The 22,562-nt window shown below is 40.9% G+C and overlaps 1 protein-coding gene across 6 annotated transcripts in view; it reads right to left on the bottom strand.

The window, feature by feature from the left end:
* The window catches only part of MAPK8 (mitogen-activated protein kinase 8), a 104,535-nt gene extending 89,742 nt beyond the window's left edge, over positions 1 to 14,793 (bottom strand). For 2 of the 6 annotated variants that reach the window (XM_074337236.1, XM_074337233.1), the window contains exon 1: positions 14,615 to 14,793. The gene's annotated coding sequence lies outside the window, so the exon portion shown is untranslated. The remainder of the gene's footprint in view (positions 1 to 14,614) is intronic. The other 4 variants (XM_074337235.1, XM_074337234.1, XM_074337238.1 and 1 more) reach the window with 2 other exon arrangements.
* Between the last annotated feature and the right edge of the window lie 7,769 nt (positions 14,794 to 22,562).

The raw sequence follows: 22,562 nt of genomic DNA, 5'->3' as shown, positions 1-22,562 counted from the left end.
AGAGCAGTAAGAAAAACTGGACACCCCTTCCCCCCAGGCAAAATCAGAAAAACAAACAAACAAACAAAAAGGCCTCTTTGAAGGCATCAAAGTGTTAACAAAGCAGTAAAAAAGAGTGCAGGCTAACACCTTGGAGAATAAGGACATCCTCAGATGTGAGGCAGGCATCTGGGCCCCTTTTTCCCAGGGGGCAGCTGCCAACTCCATATAGGTGGCTGAGAAGCTGAGGGGAACTTTTCACAGATATACAAGGCTGCGGGATGTGGGGTACAAGTAGGTTTTAACTATTGGAGGTAAAGGTCCAACAAAGTATTGAGGGAGGGAAACAGGGAGGCTCATAACACCCCTGGTTTTATGCTGGGACTCCAAAGAGTCATATCCTTAGGAGTAAAGAAAACATAAAATCCATGAGCCTTTGCAAACTCTGGAGCCCAGCTTTAAAACATCTTCGGCTCTGACTGGATTCAGGTGACCCAAAACTGCTAGTGCCACTCCTAGCCTCCTTCCAAAGGTAAACAAAAATCCTTGCTGGAAGCAGATAACATCATTCCTAAACCTTAAATAATCTTTATAAGTGTTCATATAAAATGTCTTAATAAAAAATATCTAGGTGTATGCGACCAACACAACATAATAAAAAACTAAGTGACACAAAAGCCTATAGAAAAACACAGAGGATCAAGATAATCAAGTTATCCAATATAGACATGCTTAGTATATTAAAAAAAATTTTTTTTTAATTGGGAGTCATTAAAGACTAGCCCAGTACAAAACTCTTCTAATTTCAAATTTTCAAATCATACTTAATTTCCCAATCCTTAAATTCACCTATTGATTCTTTAGGAATTCCCACAACTGTTCTAAACCCTCTTTACTCCCTTAGGTACACAAACACACACACACCCAAAAAGAATATTTTCACCTACTAAACTAATAAAAATCAGTCATCTGATCAAATCTGCCTTCTGGTACATTCCGCAAGAGGGAACACATGCCATTAAGTCACCACAAGAGAGAGAACTATTGCAGGGAGCCACTGTAGCTCAAATCTGAGGGTTTTCACGCATTTCACATCACAACCCAATACATACACATCTCTGTGCAAATCTACATATATAACTATACTCAATTTAATTGGAATACAAATTTCAAAAAAAACACAATTCTTAGCTACAGTAATCAAGACCAGGTGACTGGCACAAGGATAGACATACAGATTAATGGACTAGAACTGCGAGTTCAGAAACCTCTGCCCCCCACCCCCTCTTTTAAACAAGAATGCCCAGGCAGTCTGATAAGAAAGCACTGTATTTTCAACAAATAGCGCTAGGACAACTGCACGTCCATACGCAAAATAATGACGTCAGTTCCCTTCCTCACACCACACACAAAAAAATTAACTCAAAAATGGACCATAGACCTAAATTTAAGAGCTAAAACTATAAAACTTGTAAGAAAACTCACAAGTCACCTTCCTATCCTTAAGCTAGACAATTTCTTAGATAAAACGCCAAAAGCATAAACAACAACAACAAAAAATAGTAAGTTGGATTTCACTAAAATTAAAATCTTTTCTGTTGCAAATGATACCACTAAGAAACTGACAAGACAACCCCAATGTAGGAGAAAACATTTGCAAATCACATGTCTAAAGAGGGGCTTGTATCTATCTAGACCAAATAAAGGACACTTACAACTTAATAAAAAAATAAATACCCAATTTTAAAAATAAGCATAGGATCTGAATAGCATTTCTCCCAAGAAACACAAAGCACATGAAAAAGATGATCGACATCATTAACCACCAGAGAAATGAGAATCAAAACCACAATGAGATACCACTTCATACCCTATAAGATGGCTATATCAAAAGACAGACAATAACAAGCTTTCATAGGAGGTGGAGAAATTGAAATCTTTGTACCTTGCTAGTGGGAATGTAAAATGGTGCAGCCATTCTGAAAAAGTCTGGCAGTTCTTCAAAATATTAAACATTGAATTACCCACATGATCAGCAATTCCAATCCTGGTTATATACTCAAGACGACTGAAAACCTGTATCACAAAAATCTGTGTATGAATGATTGCAACAGTATTACTTATTATAACAAAATGCCCATCAAGTGAAAAGTGGGTTAAAAAAATGTGATGTATCTGTACAGTGGAAAATTAGACCATAAAAAGGAATGATGGAATAGTATTAGACTACAAAAGGAATTAAGTACTGATATATGCTACAAGATGAATGCAACTTGAAAACATGATGCTAACTGAATCTAGCTAGTCACAAAACACTGTAAACTGTATGATTCCGTTTATATGAAATGACCCAAATAAGCAAATCTATAGAGACAGCAAGTAAATTAGTGGTGGGCTGGAATGAGTCGGGGTGTATGTGTGCAGGAATGGGCCTTGACTACTAATGAGTATAGGGTTTCTTTCTGGAGTGACAAAATGTTCTAAAATTAGTATGTGGTATAGGCTGCATTAAGTCATAAATAAACCAAAAAAACTATTATGAGTTGTATACTTCAAATGAGTGAATTGAAATGGTATATAAATTTTAATAAAGCTGTTAAAAAATTTTAGCCCCTTGTTACTTGTAATAAACTCTGATATTCTCTATTTTGTTTCATTTAAAAATACACTAGTTCTGAGCTCCTAAGTTCATTCTACAACCCACTAATGGGTCATGACTGGCCATTTGAAAAACACCGCCACAGAAACCTCTAGTAGAACTGATGCCCATCTTCTCCTGTTATCAAGACTAAGCCCATTCAACCTCACATCCCATAAAAAGTTCAGCTCTTCCTGGTCATCAGCTATCATTTTCCAAGTTCTCACTGCCACACTGCTGTGTATATGCTCCATTTTACCCAAATCCTCATTCCTCGTAAGTCCTTTACTGGGCCTTCTGAAATTCCTAATTTGTGACAAAGCAAATTTAGCCAATTTAACACTACCTTTCCTGTTCCTTATTATCATCGCCGCCCCTCCAATTCTTCCTCATTGATTCAGAATGTTTAACAACTGATTCACCGTCTGTATCATTACTCTCCAGTCACCATCTGCTGGCTTCACCATTCAGGGACACTGACTGATCCTTTAACATGTCAGCCTCTTTAATTCATTGGCCTCCTCCTTTCGATAGATTTCCCCCTCAATGCCACCTCAGCAGCCCACTCCCAAGGCCGTCCTGGGTATTATCATTGCCAGAAACTATTGTACCTGTCAAATCTCCATTTTAAGCATTCCACTCTGACCACCACATTCATTCAACCCTTACTTCACTTCATTCCACCACGCCCACTCCCACAATTCTAACTGAAATTTCCAGTACACGGATGCTACCACTTCCTTACTATCCATCTTTACTTCACCTCCTTTCCTGTTCATGTTAGATTTCATGATTCATCACCACTTCTCTAAGCATTCTCTTTAAAAAGCCCACATTTCCCTTACCCCTTTTCCTACATTTATACTGTCCTAGTTTTATGTGTTTACTTGGCTGGACTAGTCCTGTTATTCAATCAAACACTAATCTAAACGCTGCTGTGAACGTATTTTGCAGATGTGATTAACATCCACAATCAGCTGACTTTAAGGAAAGGAGACAACTCTCAATGATGGGCCTCATCTAGTCAGTTGAAAGGGAGCAAAACTGGTTTCCCCGAGGAAGAGGAAATTCTGCTTCAAGACTACAGCATCAGCTCTTACCCAAGAGGGATTTTCCTGCAAGACTGCCCTACAGATTTACAATTTGTCGGCCCCTATAATTATGTAAGCAAATTCCTTGAAATTTCTCTATGTATGCACACATACATATATCTCCTACTGACCCTGTTTCTCTAGAGAACTCTGACTGATACACCTGGCAAAACTCACCCCAGAGGAATCCAACCATCTGCATTATCTGTGCTTATATCTAACCAGTTAAGTAATGCTGGGGAGGGGGGGAAATCACAAAACCAGGCTGACTGATACCATTTTAAATGAAAAATTTCAAACCGTAAATTAACAATAACTCTTGGCAAACTGCTTCAAACTTCCCACACCCCGGTCCCCCTGTGCCCATATCAGTATCATACTTCACTGAGAAAACAGAAACAGGAGAGAAGATGAAAGCCACGATATGCCTTCATCTTCCACCCACCACACCTCCTTGCACACCCTTTCTGCATCCCTCCTGTTTCATGGAAGCCATCTCTCTAACAAAGGCCAATCTCGCTACTGGCGCTCTCCATTCCCTTTCCCACATATTCTCCTCTTCACGGGCTAGACCCCACATTTTCCTTTATCTATCAACCAATTTCTCTGTTCCATTCACAGCTAATCTTTAAAAAGTTGTCTATATACACTGTGTCTGGACTTACTCATTTCTCATTCACTTAAAAAAAAAATTCATCCAATGTTTGTTAATTGATTTCAGTTTGATTTCCTTCTCTGAGTTTTAATAAAACCCGTCATGGTCACTAATAATTTCCCCCATAATCTCTCTGTGCCTGCTTCCTCGTCTATCAAACTAGTAATAACAGTATAACAGTGTCTATCTCATAGTGTTGTGTGATATTTAAACAATTTAACATATGTAAAGCACTAGAACAGTACCTGGTATGTGAAAAGCACTGAGTTCAGAATTAGCTATTATATTATTAGGATATTCTGGATTCTTGTTTTCCCTTGGTTCTGATTTTTTTATTTCTAGCTTATTCGACAACATGTGAGTCCTTGAATAGTAAACTACCTTAGATTTCTGGGCGGCAGAGATAAGTGGAAAGAGACAGAAAAATAAACTATGAAATCTCCGTTAAACAATGACATCCCTACTGTCATGCGGGAGACCCTGCTCGCTGCGCCATTTGTCGTGTAGGACGGCCTGCGGGGTCTCTGGTCCCGCTCCCCATACAAGAACGCAGGACATGGTGAGGCCAAAAAGGAACACCCACGGAGCCATAGGTAGGGGAGTCATACCACTATATTCTCTCTGGCGGCACTATACTCTCACTGGAGGCTGGATCCACACTGTCTTCAAACCGCCATCCATGCTTGCCAGCCCAGCCGCCATCTTCTTGCTAGCCCCATTCTTTCTCCTTCTCTCTCTTTCTCCTAGCATAGCCACAGCAGTTATATTAGTGGCCAATGGCTCACTGGTTACAGCTGATGGCCAACTAGCCACAGCTGATGGCCATCCAATCACAGTTAATGGCCATTTACTACCTGAGCCAGCACCTGTCTATGTGAGGCCGAGAGCTACTCTCTGGGGCTCCGCCCCCACACCTACTAAATTTCAGCCAAGTACCACATAATTTCATAATGAACTCCTTCAAACCCAACACCCAAACCAAACTCTTTCTCTCTACCCCTCACTCACCCCCATGTTTTCTTGACTTGCAGATTTTTGCCAGTATCATTTTTCTAAGCATAAGTCCTTCCAGTCCAAATTCATTCACTTTTCATTTCTATATAGTATGATCCTCTACCTTGATTATATGCTTCCAGGCAGCAGACTAAGTTCTTTTTCTGAGAATCGCCTCTGTGTGCCATGCAGATAGAAAACAACCTGTATGTATTACCAAGTAAGAGACAAGGAAGTTAATTACTAATTCTGCATTTACTATCAAATGATCACTAACTGGTCTATTTGACATTCTGAAAACTACAATTCAAGTTTATTCACATTAATGTTAAAGTGAAAACCTCACACTACTCTACTCCCATAACCCCTCCCCAATTTAACTTATTGTTCAAAATATTTAAATACTCGGCAGGTACACAGATATTTTGGTTCTTGTTTTACCTGTTGTGGTGGAAAACTATGATGTTTTAAAAATCACTACCAGTGCAATAAGAGAAAACACTAGGGGTGTAAAAGTTGGGAGATGGGAGGTACAAATTGGAGTAAGTAAAAAAGGATGGCATGATTTATATCTGGAAAAAAAAAAAATCAACTACAGAACTATTACAAATAATAACAGAATTTAAAAGGGAGTTTATTTAAATACAAACATTAATTAATACGCAAAATAAACAGATTTCTTATATACAATCAGGTAGAAGAAAAATGGAAGATTCCATTTCTAACAGCAAGAAAAATAAATTTAGAAAACTTAAATATATAAAGTTAATAGCAAACAACTTTAAAATGCAATTAGGAATCCCAACAGAAGCTTGAACAAATGAAAAGGTAGTTTTCCACATTTTTGGATAGAAAGACACAACACTAAAAAGCTTTCAATTCTTCTATAAATAGAAAATCTTAATGGCAAATTGAATCCATGTGATGTAAGTTAATCACGGTAGAGGTGGAGGAGAAGGACATACAAACTTCAAGAGGGCATGAGAAAGCTTTCCGGGTGATGGTCACGTAAGCCTTGATCTCGGGTTTAAATACATACATAATACATATACATGCAAACTTCCAATGGGTCATAAAGTCAAAGTTTGTGCATCTCACTGTATGTAAATTTCACCTCAAAATAAAAAACTAAGTGATCTCAACAGAAGTGGCAACTAGACGGATCAATTCTAAAAGTTCATATAGAATAAACAGGATAGAAGCCAGAAAAGATTCTGTAAAAGAAGAGAAATGAAAGAGAATTAGCCCTAACAGAAACAAGTAGATAATACAATAATTAAAACAGGATGGCTCCCAAATGGGCAGATGAGTCACTGGATCAGAAATGGTCCCAAATATATATGGAAATTCAGTACATTATAAAGGTAGCATTTCAAATCTGTAAGTCAAAAAAAAAGGATTATTCAGTATATAATGTTGGGACAACTGGATGGTCCTCTGGTGAAAAAAATAAGATTGAACTCATACATCATACCTTACCCCAGAATAAATTCTAAATAAGTAAAAGAATTAAAAATACAAAAAGAACAAAGAAACCATAACAGTATTAGAAAAATAACATCTGAGAATTTTTACATAATCTTGAATTAGGGAAAGACTTTCTAACCATGACATATAACTTAGAAGTCAGTAAAGATTGGTAAACTTAACTACTGAAAAAGGAAAAAATTAGCATGACAAAGCCATCATAAACAAATTTAAAAGCCAAACCATAAACTGGGAAAAATACTTCCAAAAAATAGCATAGAGCTATTTTTCCTAATTTAAAAATAAATCCTACAAATCTAAGAAAGAATAACACATATAAAAAAAAAAAAAAAACAGGCAAAGATATGGACAGTACACACACACACACACACACACACACACACACACAAATATCATGGCTAATCTCACTTCTAACGGCAATGAAGCAGGAATCCTTACACAGTGCTGGTGAACGTAAGTTGGAACCTTGACATATGACACTTTGGAATATCTATCAAAATTATAAACGTACATACACTACCATCACCTAGCAATCCCATTTCTGGGAATGCATCCTATATGTTTCTACACAAGTGCAAAATGATGTATGTACAAAGTAATCCATTGCACCATGGCTTTTAATAGCAAAAGATTGAAAACAACCTAAATGAACATAAAAGGGGATAGTTAAATAATTGTTAAACCTGTATAATGTTATTAAGGACTGAAGCTCTAATCCCTGGTATTTGGAGGTAGGACTTTGGGAGGTAATTAGATTTACAGGAGGCCATAAGGATGGGACCCATGATGTAATTAGTGTCATAAAAAGAAAGAGAGCAGAGCACTCTCTCTCTCCACGTGAGAATACACTAAAAAGGTGACATCTGCAAGCCAGGAAGATCTGGAACCAAATCTCTAGGCATATTGATCTTGGACTTCTCCCAGCCTCTAGAACTGTGAGAAACAAATGTATGTTGTTTAAGCCATATATATATTTTGTTATATAGCCCAGGCTGAGACAAATGGTATACCACGAAGGTGTTAAAAAAAAAAAAAAAAGCATGTTATTTGTGTACTGATATGACTAATATGATATCATCTCTAAGCTATATAGTTAACTTAAAAACGAAAGGGTAAAGGGTAATGTGCATGGTATGCAATAATTTAAATAAAAAAGGGGCGGGGATTTAATACAGAAATATTAATATGTTTGATTATAGGATGCTATCCCATTTAGAGATTTTGGATAATATAGATGTATTTATATTACCTTTTCCTTCCCTACTCCCGCAAAAAACCTAAACCTCAATTCTGAAATATTATATCCAGACCAAGGGCTTTGGACAAGGAATTATACACGTATATCTGTATTGACCTGTGCATACATAAATTATCTTTGGAAGGATTCACAGGAAACTTAACACGTTTCCATGTAGAGGAATTGGATGGCTGCACAGAGTAGAAAAGAAACTTTTTACTGTGTATCTTTTTAAATACTTGGAATTTTGAATCAAAGTGAATACACTACTAAATCAAAAGCTAAATAAACTGTAAATAAAATCACTAAAACCTTTTCATTCTCAATAGTAACAAAGCCAGATGTTTTAGTGTTTATTTGTTTTGACGATAAAGTGACCCTTTCTTAAGTCACAGGGAAATCTATACAATGGTGGCTTTCCCCTATCTCATTGTTGCTTGACCCAAATGGCATTTAAGAGAGTCTCCCTCTCAGGAACAAGTCAGGGAATGGTGAGTTTCCTCCACCATGAACAGCTTTTAGGAAACAGCAATATAGGTAGAAGTTTTTGATGCCTCTTGCCAAGCAAAGCAGGTATGCTTGGCTGTTTTTCTTTTTCAGTGTCCCCAGAAATATGTTGGGGCTTGGGCCACTCAGTAACAGGAAGCAGTGAAGGCCCACCTCTAAATATTAGAAAAAGGCATAAGCAAATGCTCCTAGCATAGGTCTAGTCTTAAGTGTTCAGAGTTTCAATACAGAAAAGTTTGAGGACTTCAGTAAGTATTGGAGTAGCATCTTTCCTAGTATTCTGCTTTCATATTTTGCATATACTTATTTTGATACCTTGTGTTCCAAAATGGATTTGAGGTGACCATAAGGTTTGCCTTTTCTTATGATTTAGATTTTGACTAATCTGTACCACGCTCTCAAATTTAACCAAAAATTAGGATAGAAGACATCTTGTTTTTTTGTTGTTTATCTAGTTAGTATATTTTAAAAGGAGGGGCTGTTTTTCTTTTCTGGTGTCCCCACAAATGTTAGGGCTTGGGCCTCTAAGCAATCAGAGATTCATGGCCCCAAATGCCCCAACGTCCAGCTATCAGGCCTGACGACTACAGAAATTCCTCATGAAGTGCCTGGCAATATTTGGTTCCTTGTGTCAGGACATAAATGCACTTGTGTTTGTCCTTATCTCCCACGAAGTTATACTCACTAAAAGTAGAGACTGACTTCTATTTCCTACGCCCTCACATCACTTAGTATCTGGATCGGATTAGAATGCTTTCTCAATAAGTATTTCCTGTGCAAAGCCAGCATCATTTCACAGTTGCTGTCTTCCAAGGAGCAAATTTGATGTATCGATATAACCATAGAAACACTACACAAAAACTTAGAAAAACAGAAAAGATAGTATTTCTAGATGGTACTAATAAATAACTTCCCTCTTTTTTCTAGAACTCTAAAAAATGCTCAGTGAACTGTTGTGGTTACCCGGTGTGGTTACCCGGTCTCTGACAAATTTGCAATCTTCACATAGAGTCAAAGATCACAATAAGATTAAATTTAAAAGATGAGAGCATTCCACTTTCTTCAAATGTGGGTACACGATAAAGCTATTCCCAGCTCCTGGACTCCCATTCCTTTAGATATTTGTTAAAATAAACCAAGGAAAGCTGAGGCAATTCTCTGCAGTAGGGAAATGTAAAGTGGAAGAACAACTTTGTATCAGAGAATGTAGCATTCTCTGCTTTTGGAACATTTCCAATTTTTAAGGCAGAAAGGATTACTGATCCAAATGTTAAATCATTTCAGTCAATTCAGATAAGATGAGACAATCAAATTTTAAGTAAACCCCCCAGAGATGCAGAGGGTAGTATTCTGGAGAATTCGAATGTATACTGTACATCAAATTGATTTTAAATTTATTTGGCATCTTGCATTTGTTCCAAGTTAAAAATAAGAAGAGATAACAATAGCCAAAATTTCCTGAATAGTTACAGCTAGCGTTCCAGGCACTGTACATTCGGTACCTTATTTAAACCTCACAGCCCTATGAGATTATGTGCTATTATTATTCTCATTTGACAGATAATAAAACAGGCCAAAAGATGTTACATAATCTGAACTAGCCCATGCCATACAGTTAGATTTAGAGCTTGGATTGGAACTCAGGGCTGACCCTAAAGCCCATGCTAGCAACCACTATTAAATTTGGGCTTTTTGTAAAGAATTGGTAGATTTTAACCAAACCTGATGTACTACCAAAAGGTAAGAGAAGATACAGACATACATTTGTGCTATATTTGTGATACAACCCACCACCTTGAAAAAGAATAGTAGCTAGTAAGTTTTCTAAAAGGCATTATCAAACTCACATATAATTTTAAAAACTGAATTTCAATGAAATGTGACATGCCCAGAGATTTGGGATATTTGTTTGGGGGAAGACATCTCATAAATCTTTTAAAAGAACATAAAGTCACTGTTTAGATATGCCTTAAGTCCCATCCCTGATCATAAGCTTCTTGAGACTAATAATAAATTCTTCATTTTCACATCTCTGAGAACAGCCTCTGAAAGCAGTCTGGTTAGTAAGCATGGTGCTGTGGAATGCATAAAATCTACCCTTGAAAGAACTCCTAGCTTACAGTGAAGCTTTTGTTTCTTAAGTATGAATATTACAGAAAACAGTTGTCTCTTAACAATTTAATCTGCCTCTTAAAATGACAAAATGTCTAACTTTAATTGCTGTTTTTGATATGGGATTCTGATTATCACGCAAGAAGGCTCTTTTTGTCTCAGTGTTTTCTAACGAACTACCTATCTGCGGAACAGCCTTTCTACTAAAGCGAGTTCCAACAGCCTCAGAGTTCTAAATCCAAAAAGGTTAAACAACTTGTCTAAGGCTCTAGAGCTGGTCGAGAAAGTCCAGATGATAGGACTGAGAAGTGAACCCAGGTCTGATTCCTGGACAGATCTAGTTCCACCTTCTGCCCTGAATGACATATAATTCTTATTTCAATATTAGCATCACCTTTTAGGTAGTAAAGTCTGTTGACTCAGAACTCATTTCTGAAATCAAAGTTCAAGTTAATCTGCATTAGAATAAGACAAAGTTTCTAAATATTCATGTAAAGAACTCGTGACTAAGATAATAAAGCATCACAGCTCACTGAAAGAGACAAATGATTCATATCTAAAGCTACATGGCTATAAAGAATTCCTTGCACTACATGAATCAGAAAGGCTACTATCCATACCATTGACTTGACCAGAGACCTCTAGAGAGCTGACATCTTAATGTCAGACATCACTGTGCACTTCTACAGGTGCCACAAAGTATCTCAACTATCTAGATGACTACAATACATCAAAACTCAATTCAATGACAAAGTAGACTTTACAAGAATCGGGCTTCTTTCAACAACCTCTTAATTACCACTAGGATAGTTTGACTGGTAAGTTAACAAATTACTTTGTTTCACTAAGCATTAAGTGTCTTCACAAGGTCATTTCCATAATACTAGGCATTGAGCAAATAGTTAACAATTCTAATGTTATTAATTTTGGTAAAACGTATTCTTAATTTCCTTTCCAAGTGGCCTTTCTCCCAGAATCTATAGAAGTATGAAACATAGTTTCCTACTCTGCCAGGACATTTAAAGTGAACCATTTTCAATCTCATTAATGGAACGTACTTACTAACAGAATTAATGCTATCTCTTCCTTTTAACATACTTTAGAATGGAATGGAAGGCAATGTCTAGTGAGTACGGGGATTTCTTCTTGGAGTGATGAAAACGTTCCGGAATTAGTGGTTATCAATGCATAACTTTATGAATATATTAAAAACCATTGATGCACACTCTAAAAGGGTAAATTTTGTGGTATGTAAATTATATCTCAATAATGCTGGTACTCTTAAAATCAAAATTTAGAAAACAAAACAAAAAAGCTCTGGTTTGACAAAGAGCCCGACAGTGAGCTTCTGCCAAAGGATTTGTATCAATAACACTCACTGGAATCTGACATACCTTAATTAGGAAAAGCAATAAAAGTTTGGTATCTCAAGATTTTCATTGCTTATTCTATAAAATATAATTTTCTTATTTCTTGATTTGTTCCATACATCAGATAATAAGTTGACTTCAAGTTCTTTCAAATCCAAAACAAGTTCTAAAATTTATTACATAGTGAATGTAAAAGAGATATAACTTGGACAAACTGATATTATTTTGAGTTTTAGGCCCATATACTCCACCAATAGTATTTAAAATAAAGGAAGATTTAAAATAAAACATTTCCAACAAACATTTCTAAAATGTTATTAGAAATTAAACATTTCTAACAAAACTTTGATGCAGCCTGTTTCCTTTGTTCTACCTTTTCCACTTAAAGGAGTCGTCAGAAACTTTTCAAATAATAGTCTCAAAAGAATAAATGCAATCATTTTAGACCCCTATTGAAATATCACTGTGTGTGTGTGTGCATGTGTGTGTGTGTGTACACACACACGTGAGCGATATATACACAGGGTTTCCAGGTGGGAATTCCCACCCGTTCTCAGGAATTTTTTTTTGCTTTCTCGTTCCTGAATCCTGAGAAAAGTTGGTCGGGAAATCGGGAAAATTGGCTCCTTGAACCCAGGCGGTGGTAGCATCGGCGTCACTTTGTGGAAACGATTCATCATGGAGAACAGAAAACAGTTTATGTCTCAGGATTCCATAACAAGGAAGCAAAAAAAAAAAAAATTTCCTGAGAACGGGAGGGAATTCTTGCCTGGAAACCCTACATATACAGATACACACAGACACATACACACATTTTAAACAAGGTTTTATTTTAGGATAGTGAATGCTTTAGCAGTGATAAAAACAAAACTGATACTGAAGTTATTCAAAAGCCACTACTGTCATGACCTACCTATACATGAACTAATCATTTAGCGATTTGGAAGTGATAGTTTGCATGAGGCTCCCAAAACTTTACAGAGAAAATTAAAAATTTTTAAGGCTTGATTTTAAATATTATCAGTTGTAAAGAGCTTTTCATCAATCTGACTTTTACTGAACACTTACTATATTCCAGGCTAGGTGCTGGAGACACAGATACAAGATAGGTCTGTCCTTAAGTTCCATTTTGACTGCTTGCTTTTGTCAGGCACAGCACTAAACAAGTTCACTTACAGCAGCTGACCTCCTAGGCTTAACCCACAGCGGGGCAATCTGAGGTAAACATTACAAATGACTGTAAGGCTATACAGTCATTATAAGATTAAAAAATTAAATTTGGAAATAAATAAAAACTGTTGTACATTTAGATCAAACCTAGTTCTACTTCCTAATATAACATGCTACTAGAAGTTCCAAGTCTACTACTAAAAAGTATTAAAATCACCCAGAGGATCAGTACTTTCTTTAACACACATCACTTATATAATCGCTTTAGTTAAAGGTACATCTACTATATTTCAGTCAAAGCATTTTCTACCTTTAAAGGATATCTCTCTTTACCTTCAAACTCTTCATCAGGGTACACGACTGAACAGTTGCTAAATGAATGAGTAAATGACAGAATGAATGAATGAAATAAACAGATGTTCTAATTGACAAGGAGGTACTTGTTAAAACACAATGGACTGACAGAACAGAATTCTACTTGAAAGATTACTGAATTTCAGAGGTAGAAAGAGTTACCACTGGACGTTGTCTGATACCATGCAGTCAACATGTTATTAAGTTCACAGTAAACATCTGATGGGGAACTTTCAGAAATGAAAAATGAAAAGTGTGCATTGCAATACTTTAAAATGGACTTGGGTCCGCCATCTAAGGATTGGAAACATAAGTGCAAGACAAAGAGATGAGAGGGTGGGATGAAAAAGTCAAAAGGTCACCAGCGAGTGACCCTCGAGAAATGCGCGCTGACCACCGAAGCTCGCGCGGAGCTGGATGGACACCTCCCGCTCAAACCACGGGCCGCGCGGCTGTCCCTCGCAGCCCAGAACTGAAGGCCACCCCAGCCTTTCCTCGGCGGCGCTGCCTGTGTTCGCCCCGAACGTTAGCACAAAGAAGCCACCGAGAAACAAAACACGGTCTCCGTGGAGGACAGGCAGGCGCTGGGACCCGGTGACCTGAACGCTCTCCGCGACTGCCCACCGCCAGCGAGGGCAGCCAGGGCGCGGCGGGCCGCCAACGCGCCTCGCTCCCGACCTTCGCCTAAGTGTTTCAGAACTTGCCACCCACCCCCGCTCCATTTTCCCCTCCAGACGTGGACACGAGACCTGCGCGAGGACAGACGGGCGGAGCTGGGGCGGCGGAGCTGGGGGCGAACCGCCAGGGCGCGCAAGGGTCCCGCAGCCCCACGCCCCCTGGCCCGCCCCGCCTCCCCGGCCGCTATTGTTCCCGCGCCGCCCCCGCTCGCCGCGCGTCCCCCGCGCGCTCCCGCTCCCACTCCCGGGAGGGGGTCACGGCTGAGGGGAAGGCGGCGGCACAATAACATAAACACGGCGGGGCCGCCGGCCGACCTGGTTCCCCGGCGCCCGCCGCACTCACCCGGCAGCGCACCGAACGGCGACAGGAAAGCCCGCCGGCGGGGACCGGTGCCGTCCGGGCGGTCGCAGCGGCCGTTACCCAGCGTTGCTCGCGGCTCTGCGATCCCGGCCCCGTCGTCCGGCCTCGGCCGCTCCGCTGAGTAACAGGGACGCGGGCCGTCACCGCGCACGCCCGCCACGTCATCGCGCAGGGCACCGCCCCTGCGCCATGCGAGCGACCGCGGGGCGGGGCAGCCCCGGGGCCCGGATTGCGGGGGCGGGGCCCGCAGTCTAGGGGCGGGGCTACCCTAGGGGGCCGGGAGGATTAGCGGAGGTCGCCTGAAGTAGGAGCTGCGAGAGAGCCTCTGACAGCGTCGAGTGAGGGGCGTGGCGGGGAGCCGGAGGGGGCGGAGCTCTGATCCTGGCACGTGGCGGCGCGTGGCCAGGCCGCTCAGCAACTGGCCTGGGGCGGTATGCTAGTCTGAGCCCAAGCCTTAAGGGCTCGTCTCCCCAGGATTTGGAGGTCTGATGTGCTTAGACCAAACCAGCTGGTGGAGCAGGCACACATGTAAGAGATGACGAGCTCATTACCTTGACCGACAATATATTACATTGTAAGGACAACTGACCCGGGCCCAGCACCCCACAAGCAAATAAATGTTCTCTTCAGCTATCTGAAAAAGCTGCCCCCTATTTTCCTAAAGTCCACCTTCTACCAGATTCCATGCATTACCCTATTTATCTCTGGGCCCCACAAAGGGAGTGTACGTTAATTATAGAACTAACAAATAAACAAGCTTTTAAATATCCAACAATGGGTGGAAAACTGTTCAAATTACACACACCCATTCAATAAAATGTATTTTAGCCATGTAAATGTGATGTGTTCAAGGAATTCTTAACAACACAAGAAAATGTTCATAATAGATCATTAAGAGAAAGAAACAAGTCTATATTCATAAAATTATCCTACTTATATACTATGTATACATAGAAAAAAACTAGAAGGAAATACGCCAAATTATTTTAACAGTAATTCATCATTGAACTGTGGAATAAAAGGCGAATTGGTTCTCTTTTAAACTTTGGGTATTTTTTTCATGGTTTCCAAATGGAACAGTTTATGTTAATGATCAGAAAAAAAGTGTGTTATTTTAATGATGAATAAATAGTGAACATAAATATTTGTTGAATAAATGAGTGAATTCAGATAGACTATCTTCCCATGTCATGTTGGGCTGGTCTATTTCTAGTGATTCTGAAGTGGAACATAAATGGAACATTGAATGGCCAATGAATGAAGTGGAACATTGAATGGCCAATGAAAAGGATGAGCCTGTGAAGGAGCTTTCAGGGAGGTAGAAGGAAAAAGAGAGTCAAGAAGAAATGAGTGATCAATAACATCAAATATAAAAGGAGGCCTGAAATCCTGGTGTACTGAGATCTGGAAGTGGATTAGAATGGACTAAGGAATGAATGGGAGATGAGAAAATGGAGGCAGTGGAAATGGATGAATCAGGCAGTGAAGAAAGATGCCAGGACACTTTATATCTGATAGAAAGACTCTGTTGAGAGGGAGAGGTAGCATACAAGAAGCATGAGTGTACATTTCCTGGAGGAGTGTGTGTGGGGGTGGGGTGGGGAGTATGATTGGACACCCAGGTAGAAGCATCAGCAAGTACCTCCTACTTCCCACCTGACAATGTTAAAGACCTGGAGGTAACAAAAAACAATATCATAGGGTCGTTGTGAAGTGAGGGGTGTTGAAGAACAGAGTTCCTGAGTTTTATGCCCAGTTCTGTAATGCTACTCACAGCCTCTCATTCAATAGCGAGAGTTTCTGATTTAGCTTCAGCCTGCTACTGTCAGCTCCCAATTACTTACATCCAGAAAGGACATCCTGCATGTTTATGTATGTATATGTGCATGTGTGTGATTCCAGAAAACTTTCATTGCTTGTGATTGAATGTAATCATCTCTGATATTCTGCAAAGGCAAAATGCTTTTGTAACCCAGATGTGGCTCTGGGCCTCCTTCTTCCTTCTCATGGCATAATTCCTTGTTAACCTATTATGGTTCCCTGTGAACCTTTTGGGGGCAGACTCAGAAAAAGAGGAAGAGCTAAGGAATTCAGGTTTATTTGCCTCTTATCCCAGGGGAGTTGTCTTGGGGAAAGCTGGTCCTTGGGTCTTTCTGAGGCTGGGATGGGGGAAGGCGGGAAGGGAACACTGTAGGCCCCTTAAATCCATTCTCTGCTGGAGCCCTGAGAGATGGTCAGGAAGAGGTCGCACCCTGTCCAGAGCACTTCCTTTGACATTCTCTGCAGACCACACACACACTGAATTGCAGTGGAGTTGAGGTCTTTGGCTAAGGTCTCAGGTGGACCTCACACCTAGCTGTTCAAGGATGCAGAAACCAAAAGTTGAAACTTTATTTCACTTCCTAGTTTCTTGACCTCATTCCAAAGATGGAGAGTCGGGGAGGGGGCTTACTAAGGCCTGCCGAAGGACATCTCCAAGGACACCTCTCACTCTCTGACCCCACTTTCACCACCCTCCTCCTTCAGCCTTGCTTTCAAGTCAACCCATCTGTTTTCCCAACCATGACCTTGGGTCAAGTCTACTTCTGCATCCACAGGAGGAATAGGCTCAGCTCTTCAGTCAATCACCCTCTGGCTCGGGGATGCTCTTTAGGGCTTGTTCAAGGCAGAGTCTGCTGACTTCAGAGACAGCAGCTCTGTCTCTGGTTGCATGAGTAGAGGAAAGATGAGTGCTCATATTGTAAATTATCTTTTCAACTGCAAGAACTATGGCTTATTTCATCGGGAGTACGACAGGATCAAAAATGACCAGAGTTCCACGGTCACACCTCGAACAAAAAAATGTGGAGATAGAAGTGGGTGGCTCTCTGATTTGAACTTATAAGTAGTATCCCCTTCTTCGTTTGGGCTTCCTCCTTCCCCTTCACCCCCATATGCACACATGGCTTCCAGGTAAACACAAGAGAAAGACAAACCAGCTAGTCAAGCCTATAGATTGAGTACACGTGCATGTTTTCATGGGGGAAAAAATGGTCAGCATTTGTTCCTCTGAGATGGTCTCAAACTGTGATCCCAGACCAGCAACGTCAGCGTCACCTGGGAGCTTGCTGGGAATGCAGATTCTCAGAGTCATTTTAGACATCTGAATTAGAAGACTTGGGGTGGTGAGGGAGAGCACTCTGCATTTTAAGGAGCCCTGGAACTGTGGGTTCAGTTCCAGATCACTGCAATACAGTGAGTTGTAATCTTTTTGCTGGTGGAGGGTCTTAACCGCAGTTTGTAAAAAACACAATACCTGTGAATTGCAATAAAGTGAAGTGCAATGAAAGGAGGTATGCCTGTATTTCTAATGAGCACTGTGGGGACAGAGCCCCAGAAAGCAGTTTCCAGGCTCTCAGCCTCACATAGACAGGTGCTGGCTGAGGTAGTAAATGGCCATCAACTGTGATTGGATGGCCATCAGCTGTGGCTACTTGGCCGTCAGTTGTAACCAGTGAGCCATTGGCCACTAATATAACTGCTGTGGCTACGCTAGCAGGAAAGATGGGGGCTAGCAAGAAGATGGTCGCTGAGCCTGCAAGGGGCGCAATGAGGGTTGAGAATTGTGTGGCTCCTGCTTCCTGTGTCTCCAACCCAGCTGCCAGTGAGAGTATAGTGATATGACTCCCCTACCTATGGCTCCGTGGGTGTTCCTTTTTGGCCTCACCTTATCCTGCGTTCTCTTGTGGGGAGCGGGAGCAGAGACCCCACCGGACTCCCCGCACGACAAGCACTCAAGTTTGAGAGCCAGTGCTCTAGGACTTGGCTCTCCAGTTGGCCGCTCGTTGAAATCAACTTGGGAATTCCTCAACTCCCACAGCTGGCCTCCACTTCTGGAGATCCTTCTTCAGAAGTCTGCAGTGGAGCCCAGGATTCTGTAGCTTTTCCAAAACCCCTCAGGTGATTTTGATGTGCAGCCAAGATTGAGAGCCAGTGACTTAAGAAATTCAGCATATGTTTTGTTCTTTAAAATCTTAGAGCAAACAGGACAGGACAACCTGTCCCTCACTAGCTTTTGTGTTCAGGTTCTCTCTTAGTCCTTATTTTCATTGTTGGCTCTTTTTTTCTAATGTTCTGCATTCACTTCTCACAGCTTAGGTATGTCTTTTCTCCATCCACACTCAGATATTAAAGATATTCAACATTTATCCACTGGAGAAAAAGACAAAGGGAATTGAGTGGGAAGGAAAGAATAAGTTGCTGAAGTCCTATAACTGATAAATAAAACTCTTGTTGTTTTAAATAAATATAGATTAGGAAGAAGGCTTTCTGTCAGACCTTTTAGAATAGACCCTCTGTACCATTTATAATTTCGAGCCTAGAATTTCTCCCAGCCCGGTGGAATTTTGCCATTTGCAACTCCTGTACCACATAAGGTTTGTCCAGGCCCCGTGGTGGAGAGAAGACAGCACCGCATTCCTGGTCTCTCTCCCTTGGCAGCTTTAGAGATTATCCATCTCTATCTGTACCTCCACCTCCCTCTCCATCTCCACCTCTAGGGCTTCATCCTTCACCCTTCAGATATAAAATGAACTCATGCTAGACTGGCTGGCACTCCACAAATAACTCTTTGGCAGGGAAACCCCTGTAAATTCCCAACCTCTGCCAAAGTCCTCCCCCTGATCCTCTAAGGAACACCCTCAACTTCCTTGCCCTCCATCTTTTCATTCTACATGCCCAGGGACACCCCGCTCCCGGATACATCCATCCAAGGGCCTCTATTTCTCTACCTGGGTTGACAGGGGTTATAGAAAAATGTCCACAATTATGTCATTTTGAATCCATGGCTTTCAATCTCAGTTGAGGACCACTCGAGAATCTTTGAAGGGGTGGCCAGTTAGTTCCGTTGGTTAGAGCATGGTGCTGATAACACCAAGGTTGCCGGTTCGATCCCTGCATGCGCCACTGTGAGCTGCGCCCTCCTTGAAAAAACAACAACAAAATAACAAAAAACAACTCACCATTTATTTACTTGCTGCTCTTAAACATCTTCCTTTGGATCTATAAGCTGTAGAATTATTTGGAGCTGGGAGAAATCGAGTACCTTGGCTAGTCTCCTCAGGGGTATTTTATTTCCGTGTAGTATTTTTTTTTCTTTTATGGTTAAGATCTCTGATTCCGAGCTCAGCTCTCGATATCTGGTTTTCTCTCTGGCTTGCCTCTTTGAGTCCTGTCCAGTCTCCCTCCCAGGGCTGCAGACCTCTGAAACAGTGGTGAAATTCTGCTTTCCAGGTCCTGAATGCCCCAACCTGCTGTGAGAGCAGTGAGTCAAGTAGTGAATTGGATGTCAGTTTGTGCGGTCCCACCTTCTCTTAGTTTGTGGGTGTGTGCCCTCACAAGGGGATCCCAATGGAATGGGTCCCATCTCCACATGTCATATCCTTGCTTGATAGACCTCGCTTGATTGCTTGGTGATAAAGAGGACCACATGCCATGGCCCTACCTTTGAGAAGACGATATTTGTGACATCCTTATTGTTCCTGCTGATTCAAAGGGAAATTCTGCTCTCTGCTCTGCATTGGCTGATAGTTACCAACCACTCTGGCTTTCTAAGGAAATAGAATACTGCAAGGGGGAGGGGGAGGTGTAGGCTGGAATATGCTTTTGAGACCGTACCCAGTTTTCATGGCTTAGCACCCTGAGAAACTAATTTCTCCCCTGTTTACCTGGATTGCTTACCCCTCAAGCATCAGTTGGAGTGTGGAGTGCCTCGGGTTTAGGAAGGAATGCTGACTTTTTTCCCTGTGTAATTGTCTTTCATCTAAGAGGGCCACACCTTGAAGGGTTATGGCACTTCCCTCTGCCTTTTCCCAAATATGGAAACCCTATTCTCCTCTGCTCTCTTCTCAGCCCCAGAACAAGCCCTGAGCTGGCCAAGCTGGTGCAGCTATGTCAACCTTCATCTGAGAATTAATCCTGCTGAGTTTTGGCAAGACGGGCAATGAAACTTTACCCTCAGAAGCAAAGCTGTCCTTGTCTGGGAATCTGCTTCGGGAACAGGATAAAGGAGCTGCTGAAAATCTGCTTTCTAGTAGCAAGGGCATCTTTCAGGACCATCGGAGGACCTCAGCTCACCTCTGGAGTCAGGGACATGAGATAAATCCTGCCTTGGCAAGGCAAGAGCAAAGAAACACCTTTGTTAGTAGACAATGACTTTTCACTCTTGGGAATGCCAGAATCTCCTTCCTGTAAGCCAACAACACCACAAGGAAGCTTTTTCAATGTAGCTGAGAATGGGGAGAGCTTTTGGGTCCAGTCTACACCTGTTGCTCCAGTACAATTTGTAATAGTGCTTCCAGCACTATCAAGAGTATCTGGGTTTGAATGACTGAATTCAACAGTGGTGGTAGTAAGAGAAGCAGCAGTGTTGGTAAGTGTGGCCATCGCCCAGGAGAGAGAGGGGTTCTGCATGAGGGCAGCTCTGGGACCCCTATGGGAGGTGCCTTGCCATCTGCCTCCAGAGCCCATCCCGGGGGCACATGCACACAGAGGAACTCTCTGGCCTAAGCTCAAGTAATTTTGTTACCTACAAAATTTTACGTTTATTACAATATGAAGATGCAACATAGAAATTGCAATAAAGCATATTAGGGAATTAAAAGAGTTATTCAAGCGTTTAAAACATCTGGTGTTGAAAAATGATGCCATAGGACAAAACAAATTGAAAGGCTCAGAAATAGAAATTAAGAATGAAGATTGTCGAATTCAACAACAACAAAAAATCACTATTTTCATATGATGCCGCAAATGAACAAATTATTAATATTAACAATTTCAAATTATTAATATTAACAATTTCAAAATTAATTGTTCATTGCAATTGAAGATATAGCAATACACCAATAATGCATAAGTAGGTGTTTTGAATTGTACACAGATCATGAAACCAATTTCAGTTTCTTGTTCAACTTGCACAAGTTACAGGAAATGTCAGAGCAAATATTAAAATGTTGCTGCATTAATTTATGTTTAAAATTACAAGACTTACATAAAACTGAAATGTATGAAGAGTTAAATCTTTTTAGAAAACTTGTTCCTTAAGAATTATCACTTCTAGATGTAATACTAAAATTTATATTTTGAAATAATTTATCAGAAATTTATCCTGATGTTATCACAGCCTATAAATACTCAGCAGAAAGATATCAAAATTTAAAATTATCGGGTCGGCCCGGTGGCTCAGGCGGTTACAGCTCCGTGCTCCTAACTCCGAAGGCTGCCGGTTCGATTCCCACATGGGCCAGTGGGCTCTCAACCACAGGGTTGCCAGATCAATTCCTCGACTCCTGCAAGGGATGGTGGGCAGCGCACCCTGCAACTAAAATTGAACACGGCACCTTGAGTTGAGCTCCCGCTGAGCTCCCGGATGGCTCAGTTGGTTGGAGCGTGTCTTCTCAACCACAAGGTTGCCAGTTCGACTCCTGCAAGGGATGGTGGGCTAGGCCCCCTGCAACTAGCAACGGCAACTGGACCTGGAGCTGAGCTGCGCCCTCCACAACTAAGACTGGAAGGACAACAACTTGAAGCTGAACGGCACCCTCCACAACTAAGATTGAAAGGACAACAACTTGACTTGGAAAAAAGTCCTGGAAGCACAAACTGTTCCCCAATAAAGTCCTGTAAAAAAACCCCCAAAAAAACCCTTTATTTTAGTACCTTTATACTTTTTCCCCCTGCTTTTTGAACAAGAAGCCTTCTGTTTTGACACTGCATTGAAGGAACCAATAAGGTGTGTATGTGATGTGCTGGTGACAGGTACTAACGTTTTGAGAGAAGCGGCCACATGTCAAGCTGGCACATCCAGAACCTCATGGCATCCTCACTTGGCTTTGTGAGAAATGGTGTTAAGACTCCTGTTCAGATGAGGAAATCAGTTTAGAGAGGTTAAGTT

This window comes from Rhinolophus sinicus, linkage group LG07 (genome assembly GCF_036562045.2).
Source record: "Rhinolophus sinicus isolate RSC01 linkage group LG07, ASM3656204v1, whole genome shotgun sequence".
NCBI classification, from domain to species: domain Eukaryota; kingdom Metazoa; phylum Chordata; class Mammalia; order Chiroptera; family Rhinolophidae; genus Rhinolophus; species Rhinolophus sinicus.
This window is presented reverse-complemented; position numbering and strand designations above follow the sequence as displayed.